This window comes from Cervus canadensis, chromosome 7, assembly GCF_019320065.1.
Source record: "Cervus canadensis isolate Bull #8, Minnesota chromosome 7, ASM1932006v1, whole genome shotgun sequence".
Taxonomy (NCBI): Eukaryota; Metazoa; Chordata; class Mammalia; order Artiodactyla; family Cervidae; genus Cervus; species Cervus canadensis.
This window is the reverse complement of record NC_057392.1, coordinates 1,994,702-2,000,368: the sequence shown is the minus strand read 5'-3', so window position 1 is coordinate 2,000,368 and position 5,667 is coordinate 1,994,702.

The window sequence follows — 5,667 nt, the reverse complement described above, 5'->3', positions numbered from 1 at the left end:
GTGATTATTAAAAATATATGTTGAAGACTTTCTTACTTGATATGCAGTGAAAACTCATGATGATTTAACTAGACAACAATATTTTTTTTCCTGGAATGTTTATTTTATATCTAAAACTTTAAAGAATTTAGAAAGAAGCATTGGAAAGTTTTCCTCAATAATATATCATTATAATATCTGACTTATTGTCAACAACCTTTGCTTTTATTCTGAATTTATAGACCTTTTTGCTCTCTCTTAAGAATAGTTTCACTCTGAAGGCATTTGTCTTCTCTAGCCAAATACAATAATGTCATAAAATACAGATCTTTCAGGTTCTATTTTTTTTTTTTTTGCTGAATCTCTACAAATTTTGTTTCAATGACAGAAATCTTGAAACTAGAAATCAAAGTAGTTGAGTCCCAGAAATGCTGTGCTATTAATGTGATTCCAAAATGATAGCCAATTTCATTTCTACATATTTTCTATGTTCCCTAGTGTATTTTTAACATAAATAATGCATTTGTATGATGCCCAAATAGATTTCCAATTTAAGGAAATGAAAAAGATTGCTTAATGAATGCTGAGTCTTGTTCCTTCTAATTCTTTATTTTAATTTCTAAGAGAAACAATGCCAGCAAACAATTTGAACCATCATCTCCTGATGAATTTTGGAAAGATCTAAAATATACACACACATACAAAGTACTAGAGTTCCATTAAAAAAAAAAAAAAGCCATAAACTAAACAAAAAAAGCACTTACATTTAAAGTTGTTTCTTGGCAAGAAAAAAATTGTGAAGAGTTTAAATGATGCTAATATAACTGAAAAACATCATCCAAAGGCATGATTCCTTTCAGCAAGCAGTTTTCTTCTACGATATTATTGATAAAGTTAAATACTGAAGCAACCATTTGCCGACAGTTTATTTGAATTAGTTTAAGAAATATATTCTGAGACTTTTTCACGATCTGTTCTTTAAAATCAGTCAAAGAAGGCAAAGATGGGTTATATAGGAATTGTCATTCTTTGACCCCAATATAGTATTTAGATTTGAAAACTGAAGAATAACAAAGCAATAAGGCTGAAGCTCTACCACAACAGAGGAAAATATATAAATAAAATCTCCAAAGGATTATAAATGTTCCTTTGGTTATAGAGTGTTGTGACCACTGGTTTATAGCCACATATCCTTGCTGCATTCAGTGGTGAGAGGAATTAGAACTGTGCTATTTTTACTTGAAGTGCAGGAGTTTAAGGGGTAAAGTTATGCTAAAGTATCAAAGGCTACACTATCAGAGATGAATTGAAAAGTTCAGATCTCCTTATGTCATTAATTCTGTGCTACATAGAGTTATACGCATACATATTTGAGAAATGTATTTGGGGGAGTGAGGAAAAGGTGTCAAGGTTAATTATAAGAAAAGTAAAAATAGTCAAGGAAGATCTCAATAAGGAATTGTAGAAAGGAAGAAAGGATGAAAGGAAGAAAGGGAAAATGAAGGAAGAAATGGAGGGAGGGAAGGAAGGAAGAGGGAGGAAGAAAGGAAGGAAATAAAGCAGGAAGGAGGCAAATATTAGAGCTGTAAAACATTATGTATTGTTGTAGTTACAGAAATAGAGCATAGTCAAATTAGATGAATTAGACTGAGAACTGAACTCTCAGGATAAATTGTGAGCATCTCAAGTTGTCTTGGTAACACTTATTGATACTGAATTAATAATAAGAAAAACCTTTATAAGATGGAGCAAATAGTAAAATAGTTATCTATACTTTCAGTAACATTCAATTACATTTTAAAACATTGCAATATATGTAACCCCAGGTGAGCTTTAAACCCAGTAGCATTTAACATGCTTTATGCATCCATCCCATTATGGAAAGCAGGTATTTCTCTATATTGTTATTGAGTGAGGTGTGAAGGATTCAAATCTCATAAAAGAACATTATCAGCTAGGATCTTTTCTGCTACCTTCTAAAATTAACTTTAGTCTCTGATGAATATATGAAACAGCTCAACACATGAAAGTTTGTTTCTCCATGTAGCTCGAGTTTTGTTTATGTAGCATGGTATGATTCTATACATATGGCATTATTGTAATTTTATAATTTGGATTCAAGTGGGGAAATAATGTCATGTAGTACAACAAATAGGAAATCGACTTTAGAAAACCTGGATTGTCTCATATTTGCTCTTTTCAATTGTGTATACATTGGTGCTTACTCAAATTTTTAGCATCTTGTTTCTTAATTTTTCAGATGAGAATAATAATATCTAGTATAATTAGGTTTCATACTTGTTAAAATGACATATATTGATATATTTCATTTAATGTGTTTGAAAACAAATTCTAAACTAAATGTATTATCTTCTTTGGGGTTATTGCAATTCTGTTTTAGACTTATAGCTTAAATTATATTATCTCAATTTTTTTTTAATATGTTTGCTGGTTCCTACATTATTAGCTGTTTTGTGATTGGCAGTATACATGCAACCATATGCTTTGATGTATGGAAAACTCAACAAATTTTTTTCTATATTACTATAGACAAACTTCTAAGATAGAGTGTACATAAGTATAGGCAACTGTATTAAGGCATAACATAGCTCAGAAAATTAATGTTGACATCTCAACCAAGTAGGCCAGCACATTGTACTGAACTATTTTGATTTGTGGCATAGGTAAAAATTACAAAATAAAATGATCTCCTCTAAACCTCAAATTGTATGTAGTTTATGTAGTTTTGTTGTTGTTCAGTGGTTGAGCTGGTCCCAACTCTTTGTGAACCCATGGACTGTAACTCGCCAGGGTCTTCTGTCTATGGGACTTCCCAGGCAAGAATACTGTTGTCAGTTGCCATTTCCTTCTTTAGGGGATCTTCCCAACCTAATAATCGAGCCCATGTCTCTTGCATTGGAAGATGGATTTTTTTTTTTTTTAACAATCGAGCCACAAGGGAAGGCCCTTTATGGAGCTTAGTCAGTGGTATATTAGTACTAAGAAGACCACTCCTTTAATTTTATTAATATTAACTTGTATTTTCCACTTAACTAAAATAACTTCAAAAGATATCAGAAGAAAAAATGAAATGCAATAGCTATGAGGAAAAAAAAATGGTAAGACCTTTTAAGAGCTGGACTAAGGGTCTGGAAGGAGTTGAAAAAACACAATGAGTCACCCATTAGCATATCTTGTTTTCAGGTTATGTTTCATATCCAGTTTTAACGTTGTCTTCAGGTTAACAAGGGTAAAGTTGGCCTTGGTAATGATCTCCCTTCAGAAGACCTGGAGAGGATTCTATAGGACAACTGGGTGTCAGATGATCATCCACAAAACTCCCTACGGGAACCCCAGCACGTGGATGCAGTCCAGGCCAACACCTTTTCCATCAACTGTTGGTGCCAATATTTGAAACCCCAAAGCTTTTCCCCAATTTGGCTACAAACAATTCATCTCATGAGTTAAATTTATTTCCAATTCATTTCCAGTGACTAGAAATAGTAATATAAACAGAAAGTGTAGCTCAACTGCATTTGTTCTCAGCAAATTAGAATAAGTCCCCCCATTTCCTCATCCTTTCACTTCATTTGAAGAAAGCCTTACTGCTGAGGTTTGTGAAATCAGAGTTTTTTTTTTTTTTTTTTTTATGTTTCCTGAGAGGATTCAGTTTCCTGCTTTTCTCTGGAGCCCTTGCATCCTCAGCTGCCCCTTACCTGCTGCTATCACCTCTGCGTCAAGCCTCAGTCCACCTTCCTAATGCAGGTGTGAACCAACTCTCAGCCTGTATGCTGAGAGTGTTTCTCCTTGGTAGAAATAGTAACTCTAAAATTTTATGAAAAGGGAGAGATTTTTTTTTTTTTTAATAAAACTAAGCGAACAGCTATTCTTCTAACTTCATCAGATCTGCAACTCACAGGTACTTTGGAGTAAATTTAAAATTCCTTAGTTTAGCAAACAAGGTCCCTTCTGCTTGGGTCTCTGAGAACCTTCAACCATCTGAAGCAATGCCTCTGTTTCAGTCCTACAAAATATATATCATTTTCCCTAGTCATCATGTAATATATATATATTTCTCTCTGGAATTTTCTTTATATGTATGTATATATATATACATATATATATATATATATACATGTATAATTTTGGTAACTTTGCTATTTTGGTGTATTAGACAGCCTGCATTAATTTTCTAGACTTCTTTTCTTTGCTCTCACATTTTTCATCTCCTTTTTTTTCTCTTGCTTTATCTGATACAATGTCTTCTTTCTCATCTCTCTGAAGCTATTAATCATGATTACTGATTTTTTAAGTTTTCTTCTGCTTCCAACATAATGTGCCCACATGTGCCCCAATTATTTTTTAGCTGGATGTTTTTGTATTTTTTCTGTTTGTTTCTTATTTTGTTTTTAAAGTTGTATGCTTAGAGACTTAAATAACCTATTATTCTTTTTCTCCATTTGTTTGTTTCATCAAGTCTTAAAAACTGAATATTTTAAACTGAAGTATTAAGATGCTAAGTGAAGATTAAGAGGAGAGTATAAAGGCTGGCTTAAAACTAAACATTCAGAAAACTAAGATCATGGTATCTAGTCCTATCACTTCATGGCAAACAGATTGGTGAAAAGTGGAAGCAGTGACACTTTTTTTTTTTTTCTGGGCTCCAAAATCACTGAGGATGGTGACCACAGTTGTGAAATTGAAAGACTCTTGCTCCTTGGGAGGAAAGCTCACACAAATCTAAACAGTGTATTAAAAAGCAAACATATCACTTTACCAACAAAAGTCCATATAATCAAAGCTATGGTTTTTCCAGTAGTAATTTATGGATGTGAGAGTTGAACCATAAAACAGACTGAGTACCAAAGAATGGTGCCTTAGAACTGTGGTGCTGGAGAAGACTTGAGAGTCCCTTGAACTATAAAGAGATCAAACCAGTCAATCCTAAAGGAAATCAACCCTGAATATTAATTGGAAGGACTCATGCTGAAGCTGAAGCTCCAGTACTTTGGGCACCTGATGGGAAGTACTGACTCATTTGAAAAGACCCTGATGCTGGGAAAGATAGAAGGAAGGAGAAGGGACAGCAGAGGATGGGATGTTTAGACAGCATCACTGACTCAATGTATATGAATTTGAACAAATTCTAGGAGATAGTGAAGGACAGGGAAGCCTGGCGTGCTAAGAATTGGACTTGATCACTTAGCAACTGAATAAAACAACATTAAGACGCTGATGGGAAGCTTTTTTTTTTTGCATGACTGAACTATTCTACAGATGATCTGATCATTTCACAGGGAAACCGAAATGTCAGAATCAGTAGGAAATTTATTTCTGGCTATTCAGTTTCCCTAGAGAGAAATCCTCCTGACTTTACCCTGGGGAGTAGAAGACTGACTGCAGTTATTTGAAAGCTAAGTTGTGGATGTCAGCTGAGTCTCACTCTTACGTAAAGAGAAGGTGTTAGTCACTCAGTTGTGTCAGATTCTTTGCAATCTCATGGACTGTTGCTCACCAGGCCTCTCTGTTCATGAAATTCTCCAGGCAAAAATACTGGAGTGGGTAGCCATTTCCTACTTCACAGGATCTTTCCAAACCAGGGATTGAACCTGGGTCTCCTGCATGGCAGGCAGATTCTTTATCACTTGAGCCACCAGGGAAGCTTTTTGCTATTACCTAAGGTCTCAT